Source organism: Pongo abelii, chromosome 2 (assembly GCF_028885655.2).
Source record: "Pongo abelii isolate AG06213 chromosome 2, NHGRI_mPonAbe1-v2.0_pri, whole genome shotgun sequence".
Taxonomy (NCBI): Eukaryota; Metazoa; Chordata; class Mammalia; order Primates; family Hominidae; genus Pongo; species Pongo abelii.
Window position 1 is genome coordinate 196,431,897 of NC_085928.1, and position 11,044 is coordinate 196,442,940.

Below are 11,044 nucleotides of genomic sequence, written 5' to 3' on the forward strand. Positions count from 1 at the left end.
TTCTCACATATTAGTGCACTATTCAAAACAATTGCACAAGATGCATGGGGAACATTTTGCAATATTAAACATTTCACATCACTGTTAAATGTGTGTGTGTATATATGGAAGTTTGATAATGGTTCTTTACATTGGCAACTAGATGGACATTGAACATGAAAACTGCAAATAGTTTTAATTGTATAAAAATTTAATAATATTTAATTAAAACTTACAAATTAAATAAAAGGTTTTTCAGCTTTATTTAAATATTTTATTAAAACACTGGTATTCATTCACTATCATTTAGATTGTGTCACTAAACAATCATTTTGAAAATTTTAGAAAAACTTGTGGAAAATATATATATAAATAATTTTAGTTTTTTATCTTTTATATTTACCGCAATTATATTTTTATTAAATATATGCAATTTGGTATAATTTCAATGCAATTATATTTTAATTTTTAGTCCTTTAGATCAGTGCAATTTAATACAGTTATATGTTGCTTTGTGACAGATATGTCCTAAGAAATGCATTGTGAGGCAATTTCATCATTGCACAAACATCATGGAGTGTACTTACATAAACCTTGAGTGTAGTCTACTGCACACCTGGACAATATGGTATAGCATATTGCTCCTAGGCTGCCAACCTGCACAGCATGTTACTATACTGAACAGTGTAGGCAATGTAACACAATGATATTTATGTATCTAAACATACCTAAATGCAGAAATGCTACAGTAGGTATACAATATAAAAGATTTTTTTAAAGTCCACCTGTATAAGGCACTTACCATGAATTGAGCTTGCAGGCTTGGAAATATCTCTGGGTGAGTCAGTGAGTGAGTGGTGAGTGAGTGTGAAGATCTAGGGCATTACTGTATTCTACTGTACGCTGTATAAATACTATCCATTAGAAGACACTAAATTTATTTTAAAATAGTTTTATTTCTTCAGTAACAAATTAACCTTAACTTACTCTCTCTTTTTAAATATTTTGATATTTTCTTTTTTTTTAGTTTTATTATTATTATTATTATTATTATTATACTTTAGGTTTTATGGTACATGTGCACAATGTGCAGGTAAGTTACATATGTATACATGTGCCATGCCGGTGCACTGCACCCACTAACTCGTCATCTAGCATTAGGTATATCTCCCAATGCTATCCCTCCCCCCTCCCCCCACCCCACAACAGTCCCGGAAGTGTGATGTTCCCCTTCCTGTGTCCATGTGTTCTCATTGTTCAATTCCCACCTATGAGTGAGAATATGTGGTGTTTGGTCTTTTGTTCTTGAGATAGTTTACTGAGAATGATGATTTCCAATTTCATCCATGTCACTTACTCTCTTTTACTTTATAAACTTTTAAATTTTTTAAAAACTTTTTGACTATTTAGTAATGACACTTGGCTTAAAACACAAACATTGTATAGCGGAACAAAAATATTTTATTTCTTTATATCCTTACTTTATAAGCTTTTCTCTATTTTTGAAATTTTTAATTTTTACTTCTTAAACTTTTTTGTTAAAAATGAAGACACAAATACACACATTAGCCTAGGCCTACACGGGTCAGAATCATCAGTATCACTGTCTTCTGCCTCCCCTCCTGTCCCACTGGAAGGTCTTCAGGGGCAATAACAAGCATGGAGCTCTCATCTCCTCTGATAACAATGCCCTCTTCTCGAATCCTTCCTGGAGGACCCGCCTGAGGATGTTTTCCAGCTAACTTTTTTTTCATAAGTAGAAAGAGTACACTAAAATAACAGCAAAAAGTATATTAGATACATAAATCAGTACCATTGCCATTTATGGTCAAGTATTATGTGCTATACATAACTGGATGTGCTATACTTTTATTATACAACTGGCAGAGCAGTCAATTTGTTTACCGCAGCATAACCACATACATGTAAGTAATGCATTGCACTATGATGTTACCATGGCTACACTATCACTAGGTAATAGGAATTTTTCAGCTCTATTAGAATCCGATGGGACCACCATTGTATATGTGGTCTGTCATTGACTGAAGCATCATTATTTGGTGCATGACTGTAGAACTTTAAGCAATGATGAAAATGCTCTATATCTACACTGTCCAATATGGTAACCACTAGCCACTTGTGACTACTGAGTATCTGAAAGGTGACTGGTACAACTGGGGAACTGAATTTTAAATTTTCTATAATTTAAATTAAAGCAGCCACATTTATTAGTTGGCTATTACATCGTATCCTATATCATATCATATTTATATATCATATCATACGTTATATAATATATCATATTATAAATGAAGCTTTAGATCATTACTTTCCCTAGAACACAAATTACATGAAAATCTTGAGTATAATGACATAGTTACTGATTTTGCCAGAATAAAGGAAAAAATAAATGTTATTTAAAAAGCATATAATTTATGAATTATTAATATCTTCATTGATTATTCATTCAAACACCACAGGCCCATCAACAGAACTCCCAGTATATGCGATAATAATTATGTTCAGTCATCGTTGACATTTTGTCAGCTTTCAGTCAATTAGAAACTTTGAACTTTACTCGTATTTTTCTATCTAATCATTATGAAGACACGTTTGTCAAGGAAGGAGGATAGAAAGCATGTTGTTCAACTCTTTGTGATTTAGAACTGTTAAATATAGGCATATGATATGCAGGTTCTGCTTGAATTCTTGCCCTGGCTCTTGGTGAAGGGTCGGCCTGAGTCATCCACCTATAAGAGGGACACCACCACACATTGGTCACTGCTCTCAAGCCCCTGGAACACCACCCCACTTGGCTTCTCCTGGTAACAGTGGCTGCCTTTGCTTGCCTGTCTCCAACTCCTCCCAAGAGCATTGCTGACTGTGAGCTGTGCCTTTGAATCTGCAGGGGCCCTTCCCATCTGTCTAATATTTGTTATCAGTGAAACAGAAAAACCCTTGGGGCACTGTCAGGGAGCATTCTGGCCCACAAAATGCCTACCAGCCACCATGCTGTTCTCATTCTTGCCATTAGCAACCTTCTCATTCTCTATATCATCAGAGTCCTAGGTGCACTCATTCTAGAGGGCCAATAATTCTCACGGATTACCAGTGTGGACTTAAATTATTTTTATTATAATCTCACAGTACAAGTAAAAAAGTATATGCTATGGTTTTTGCTCAGTTGTAAAGTTCAAATAAACTTTCTAGATTAAATACAAACAATCTACAACACTGATCAAAATAAAAGCAGCAACATTAATTTAATGTGGCAATGTCTTGTGGAAAGCAAATTGCCAGTGTTGAAACAGTAGAAAGTTCTTAATGTTAGTTTTTTACTGATTGTATTTCCACATTTTAAATTTAGTAACACTTATACAGAGAATGCTGTATATAAAATCATATTTATATGTGTGTATATATATATATATATATATATATATACATATATATAATCATAGTCCACTGCAGCCTTGAACTCCTGAGCTCAAGTGATCCTCCTGCCTCAGCCTCTGGAGTAGCTAGGACTACAGGCACATGCCACCACACTCAGCTAATTTTTAAAATTTTTTTGTAGAGATGGGCTCTCACTACAACCCTGTTCTGGAACTCCTGGGCTCAAGCTATCCTCCCACTTTGGCCTCCCCAAAATGCTGGGATTACAGGCGTGAACCACCACATCTAACCTAAAATTATATTGTTAAAAGACTTTGTTTCTCAGTTTGGGATAATCAGAACTCATAGTTCTGATCTCAACTACCAATTTTAATGAGGTGCTTCTTTCTAATTCCATCAGCTGTCTGGCCGTCTGCAGGTAAGGACTATGTTACAACATTATTTAAATTGGGCATCCAATTATCTAATTTATCTAAATTATCTAAAATAGCTAAAATGGGCACATAAAATGGGCATCTAATTCCATTAGATATCTGGACTTAGAAATGGAAAAAATTTTAATCGAATATTTTCAAATATCCCTACTGCTAATAAGTTGGGAGCCGTGAAATAAGCTCCTCCTCGTCCATGAATGTGGTCTGGGTGGCCACAGCCCAGTTTCTTGTCAGTTCAGTCTCCTTGTACTCCCGTGCACTCTCCTATCTGCACTGCCTCCAAATGTGATGCCCACAGAGCCAGACACTGTGTCATGTGGGCCTTTAGGCATGTGGCACTGTTCAAACTGGGAGGTGGCCTACAGTGTGTTTGTACACACGTATTCTAGTTTATCATAAAGATGATTACACAAAATTTATAAATTCTCAGGAAACCTCAAAGTATCCTTAGATAAGTGGTTCTCAAAGTGTGGTCTGTGGATCCCTTGGGGTTCCAGAGTCCTGTTACTGGGGTCTACGTGGTTTGCAATAAAACCAAGATGTTATTTGCCTTTTTCATTCCGTTGACATTTGCACTGAGGGTGCAAAAGCAATAGTGGGTGTTTTAGTTTGTTCAGGTTGCTATAACAAAATACCTTAGATCAAGTAATTTATAAACAACAGAAATGTATGGCTCACAATTGCTTGCAGTTAATCTGAAGGACAAGATGAATGGTTTGGCAGAGTCCACGTCTGCTGAGGGCCCATTCCCCAAGGACGGAAACTTTGAGCTGTGCCCTCCCATGGCAGAAGGGGCAAAGCAGCTCTCTTCAACCTCTTTTATCAGGGTGGTGAATATGAATTCTATTCATAAAGTGGGCAGTTCTTATGGCTTACTGATTTTCTGAAGTCCCCAACTCTTTAATACTATCACATGGAGTATTAGGTTTCAACATATGAATTTTGGGGGGACACCAACATTCAGACATAGCAATGGGTGAAACTGCTGGCATCTGAACACAGCACCAAACTGTTGCAGAAGGCATTATGTTCTTCATCATCATGCATTTTCTGCAAAGAAAAAAAAAAAGTCATCTCAGCACTTTGGGAGGCTGAGGCTGAAGGATCACGAGGTCAGGTGTTCGAGAGCAGCCTGACCAACATGGTGAAACCCCGCCTCTATTAAAAATACAAAAATTAGCCGGGCTTAGTGGCACCCGCCTGTAATCCCAGCTACTAGGGAGGCTGAGGCAAGAGAATCTCTTGAACCTGGGAGGCGGAGGTTGCAGTGAGCCGTGATAGCCCCACTGCACTCCAGCCTGGGCGACAGGTCAAGATTCCATCTTAAAAAAAAAAAAAAAAAAAGCCAATTTCATTTAATGTCCATGATGAAGCAAAAAAAAATATACAACTTTATAATATTCTAAGCGACAAAATGGGAATTACATGCAAAGCACTTCTGCTGCATACTAAAGTAAGATATTGTCTTGAGGATAATAACTTATGAGATTGAGTTACAGAGCTAAACCAGCTGCTATTTTTCATTGAATACCATATTTACTCTTAAGAACGACTAACACACATGATGGTTGCTCAGACTTAGGTGTTTGGCACACAGCTTTCCCAGAGATGCGTTAAGTGAACCCAATAGTTTAGGGAAAATAACTCGCAATATTTTTAGCAAATGATAAAATGCAAGCTTTCAAGTAAAAATTAGAAAACTTATATCCATAAGTTTAATAGTTTCTAAATATTTAAAAATTTTTCTGATAAGATGATAGGGATATTAATGAATTTATCTTTTTTATATACTATAAGGAAATGTGTCACTATTTGGAAGATTTATGTAACTCAGTAAACCAATATTTTCCTGTTGACCAATGCATATTTTTACAAAACCATGCATAGTAAAAGATCTATTCAAAGTGCAGGATAGACAAATGGATTTTAATGTAACAGAGTATGAGAAGTTTATTGGCATGGTTTCAGACTCTGTGTTGTAATTAACTTTTAAGAAACTATCATTTGTCAAATTTTGAAGAAGTGTTAAGAAATATCCACAATTATCTGAAAAGGCTTTTAAAATACTCTTATTTCTACCCTACTACATATCTACGTGAGGCCAGATTTTCCTCGTATACTTCAACTAACCAACATATTTCACAAATTGAATGCAGAAGCAAATATGAGAATCCAGGTGTCTTTGATTCAAGCCACACATTAAAGAGATTTGTAAAAATATAAAACACTGTCATTCTTACCAAGTTTTTGATTTAGTAAAAATTCAGGGGTTTTTTGGTAAAATATGTTATTTATTATAACATATAATGGACTTTTATTATTATTAAATTATTCATCCATTATTTGATAACCTCAGCAGATATCAAATAATATTACATATTTAATAAATCAATTAATAAATTAAATAAATTACTAAATGTTAATTAATGTAATTAATAAATATTTTAATTTCCCTTAGTTTTAATTGCTAATGTGGGAATATCAATAGATACAACTTAAGTGGAAGCTGAATTCCTAGACACACCAAGAGTCTACAGTCAATGTCATGGCCCTAATTGGCATAAACAAAGATTGTGCAAACTAGAGTGATATCTGGGAAGGCCTGGATGAGCCCATGATTAGAAGATCCCCAACATAGCTGGAGTTACTTCAGATAACTCTTCGCCATAATATTATTATTATTTGATAGCTGCAGAAGATATCAAATTAATTTATTAAATACATAATATTATTATTTGATATCTGCTGAGGGCCCTTTCCCCAAGGACTATTATCATTTACTAAATGAATTAATAAATATTTTAATTTTTTCTAGATATCACCCACATAAACAAAAACTTTTTGGGAGTCCTCCAGAATTTTTAAGAGTTATCTAAACTATTGCCTTTAATGACCAGGAACTCCAATTTGAGAAGTGTTACCCTACGTTAAGCCAACAGCAGCCTGGCTCCTTCATGCTGTGCAGTATGGGACAGAGCTGGGTCCTTGTTGTCATCAGCCAGATAAGCACACATTAAAGCCCACCTTAGCAGTTGACATTAGATCTTTAAAAGCAGCTCCATCCTACCATGCTGTCACTCTACTCAATCACGTGATCTTAACGACCAGATCTACATATCCTCCCTCCATGCTCCCACCACCATCCTCCACCAACAAATCTGGTAATCTATCTCTGTCAACAGTCCTGCAATGAATTCTGAATATAGTTTTTCTCTTCCCTGGTCTGGAGTTTACGTAGTACCCTGGATGAATCTATACTTACTCCATAGTAAGTAGTACCTTGGATGAATCTATACTTGCATCCAATGGAAATGAGAGGGATGGTGCGGAGTTATCTGAAGTGACTCCAGCTATGTTGTGGATCTTCTAATCATGAGCTCATGTAAGCCTTCCTAGATATCACTCTAGTTTTTACAATCTTTGTTTATGACAATCAGGGCTATAACATTGGCTGTAGACATTTGTTGTGTCTAGGAACTCAGCTTCCACTTAAGTTCTGGAGTTAATCAGTTTCTGATCTTGTTCTGCAACTCTCTACAAGAAGAAAAATCACCAGGAAATAGTACATCCTGAAAGGAGTCAAAGTTTCCTTATCCAGCTGGAGCAGTGTGATCTCGGACCAGAGTCAATTCCTTGCCCAACAGACTTCACTTTGAGCCGTGAGAAGCAGCCTACTTACCCTTACCTGGACACTTCTCCAAAACCTGTGAAATGGCCTCTGTCACTGCCTCAAAGCCTCATCCTTGATGGGCAACTCACCTGGATCCTGAGACCAAAATATAGAGCTTAATGACCTGCTCCTCTGCTGTAAACCTACTATCTTTTCACACTAAGATGTAGATATTCCCACCTTGCTGCACTGGGTGACATGTTAATCTAGTTCTTGCTTCCCCTGAGAGCCTCTTGCAACTTCACTGTTAATAGAAATCACTCTTTTATGCTTGCAAAGCACATCCTTATCCTTTGGTATAAGGAATTTATACAAAGATGCACAGGATTGGTGGGGTAACAAGAAAAGCCATCTCCCTAACTGCCTGCTTAATCTGGATCCAAGTGCTGCTAAGACAAAGAAATACAACAAATTTAGTAGGAAACCAGAACAAAACCCTAAGAACGAACGCTCAGCGTTGTTTGGGTTACAACCTCAGCTTGAGAGATCTGCCCTGGCATTTATACTTCCTAAAATAGAGAATTTGAGTGAGTGAGGTGGCCACCATCCAAATGAAGTGCCTCAACTGGGAAGAGATTCATGCCAACCTGCTAGGGCATGGTGTTTAGCCTTTCTTATATTTAGTCAATTCATGGGCTCATCATTTGGGATGAAGTCATCAGGATGGTGCCACTCAATTCACTTGGCAAGAGCCACAGCAACTGATGTAGGAAGAAGCCTGTGGGGGCCAAGGATGCGTGGAGCCTTCATGAATTAATGAATGAACCCCCTCAACTGGCTCAGTACAATTATTCTCAGGGGACGTCTTTCTATACTCTTACAGTTAAAGTCCTGGTGGGGCTAGCTTTTCAAAATAATGACTCCAATTTTGAGGCAGTTCAGAGAATTTAGTGGATTGATTTTTCAATATCTCTATCTGTTACTGATTAATTTGTTGAGAGCGAATGTAGGCATCAGCTCTAATTTCCTTGAACAGCTTTTATAAGTGACTTACACGTATAAAGGGCATCCTCCAAAACCATTTTAATTTTTAAAGATGCCAAACAATTTGATAATTAAGTTCTACAAATGTGGACTAGTATTTCCCAAACCGTGCCCTCTAGGAAATGCTTCTAGGAGATGTTAATAGGTACACAACAAAAATAAGTCAATGAAAGAAAAATTTTCAATCGATTGTCCAGAAAACTTTGGAAAGAATTTGTTTACTATAGGGGACTCTTCTTGGAGATTTACTCTCCAATCAGTATATTTAAAGACCTGAGAAGTTCCATTGTAAAGAAATTTGCTTTTAATTAACCAAGCATTTCCCAAATTTACCTTAACACAGACAATTTTTTAATTTTTCCTTATGCTTCCCCAGATCCTAATTTTAGGACATATTGATCTATGTAAATTTTAAGTCAAATGTATAATTTTGAAACATGTGTAGAATTTAAATGGAACAGGATAGGGAATAAGAGTTACTTTAAATCAAGTCCTCAGGAAAAACAATTCGAGATAAAAAATTTGTGTGGGGAAGTTTACTGGGTGGTGTTCTCAGGTTCAATTCCTGCAAGGAAGTAAAGACATAGCACTGGGCTGAGGGAGAATTTGAACTGTGTTCTAGCCACAACAAAGTTCTCATTCTGTCATAGGGGATCACCGAAGCCAGAATGGGCTTTTAGAGTTGCCCTGGCTTGAGGCAACGGGACTGGGCATTCATAACCCTCCTTACCAGGTTGCTTCCAGGAAGAGGTCATGATCCTGGGCTGGATCAAGAACTGCTATCTTGGGTTGAGGGTAATTCTTGAAGAAGGATTCAGCCAGAGTCCCCATTTCGTAGGGAGGCCATCAACAATTCGGAGATTTAGTGCCTCATCCCTAAAGAGGGCACCGGAGGGGCACCATGGCAGCCTCTACTTTGTGCCACTTGGATCCATTTGCTTTGTAGATTAAGTTCTGAGAACATTTCCTCCAGGATCTCGGTTGGTCATTTCTCTTGGAGAAACTTACAAGAAAAAGGAAATGGAGGAACTACAGCCTCACCACTGCAGCTCATATAGAGGTTGCAACTGACATTCATCAGCTGCTCCTCAAGTACCATTCCAGATCCCCTTGTCCACAGGTGGTAACTTTGTTGGTCCATGTGGCTGGCCTGATGTGGTGACCAGACTTTGATCTCGGAGGGGCCTGAGCTTCATAGCCATGACTGCTGCACTTCCATTCATTACCAAAATTGCTCCCATTGGGTAATGGCAGCTCTATCTCCTCCTTATAATAGAGCCGGGATACTGGCTCCTCTCCTTGCTTACTGTTGGCACAAGGAGTCAAACGTGACCACTGACAGCCATAGCTAACATTTAATGGGAGCCCTCCTGGGTCTCCTGGTGGAAGCATTTTTTTTGGTCTGAAAACCAGAACCTCTAAACCCATAAAGTTGAGAGTTATAGAAATGGGAAACACTAATTTCACAAGTGGGTCAGTAGTACTGATGGGAAGTGGGGCAACTCCTAATTGTCCCCCTTGGTTTCTGGATTTACCTATTGAGAACACAGAACCATGTAAAGGCAGTTGATTTAGAGCAGTAGCTTTCAAACTTTTGGTCTCAGGACCCCTTTACACTGTTAAAATTATTTTAAGCAGAAGCCCAAAGCTCATTGTGGATGATAACTACCAATACTTACTGAGTTAGAAATTAAAACTGAGGAAACTTTAAAATACTTCAATTCATTTGAAGATAGGGTGGAACACACTGCATGTTAACAGACATAACATCTTCATATAGTTATTATGAAGTTAGTTTTGACCTCATGGAACCCTGGAATCTCTCCTAAAGTGTCAGATGGTCCCAGAATATGAAGGAGCATAGTGAAGGACACTTGGCAGGTGAATTTTACTTGCCTTGGTTTGCAATACCTGATTCTTAAAAGAAGCTATGAAATGTGTAAACATTTTAGTGAAGTCTGGTCTACTTTAGTGGAAGTGCTTCCTTGATTTACTCGTTAATTCCTTTGGCAACAAAATGAAATGTTATTCCTCACTTTCTGTGTAATCTGCCTAATAGCAAAGCTTCTTTATGTTAGCTTTGTTACATCCTTGATTATTCAAGAAAAAAGTATCAAGTTATAAAAGAACTTACATATTCTTTACAATCATGTTACTTTCTACATTTAAAAAAATGCGATTTTGATTAAATAGATAACTAAATATCATTTTCAGGCACCCACAATCATATGTTAATCAAATGTCCAAATCTCCTCTGACAACTTTTTGATTTTTGCCATCTCAGAATCAAATCCAAACATAGAAACACATAGGTAAAAAAAGAATATTTCAGGATATCTTTTACATCAAAATCCATTTTGAGATTCCCAGAGGGTCCCTGGAAAATTGCAAATATTTGTTTTTTCACTTTATAAGAAGAGAGGTACTAGAGATAATTAGTGTTTTTGATATGTTACTATTATAAAGTTTCATGGGAAAAGTTGTCAAATCAGAAGAGACGTTCAGTTAAATTTGGGTAGTTAAAATATTTTATTAATATAATGATTTCAGAAATTATATGATTTTGGAAAGTCCCTGGAGA

General features: G+C 36.9%; 1 long non-coding RNA gene across 2 annotated transcripts; it reads left to right on the forward strand.

The window, feature by feature from the left end:
* The first annotated feature begins 2,036 nt into the window (after positions 1-2,036).
* Positions 2,037-6,963, forward strand: LOC112132761 (uncharacterized). Of its 2 annotated transcripts, XR_008523468.2 has the most exons (4): positions 2,037-2,140; positions 2,674-2,804; positions 3,557-3,793; positions 6,625-6,963. It is a non-coding gene; the product is annotated as an uncharacterized LOC112132761 (long non-coding RNA). The 2 variants fall into 2 exon arrangements; XR_002914487.3 differs by lacking the exon at positions 3,557-3,793 and having other exon boundaries at positions 2,674-2,862.
* Positions 6,964-11,044: the final 4,081 nt, after the last annotated feature.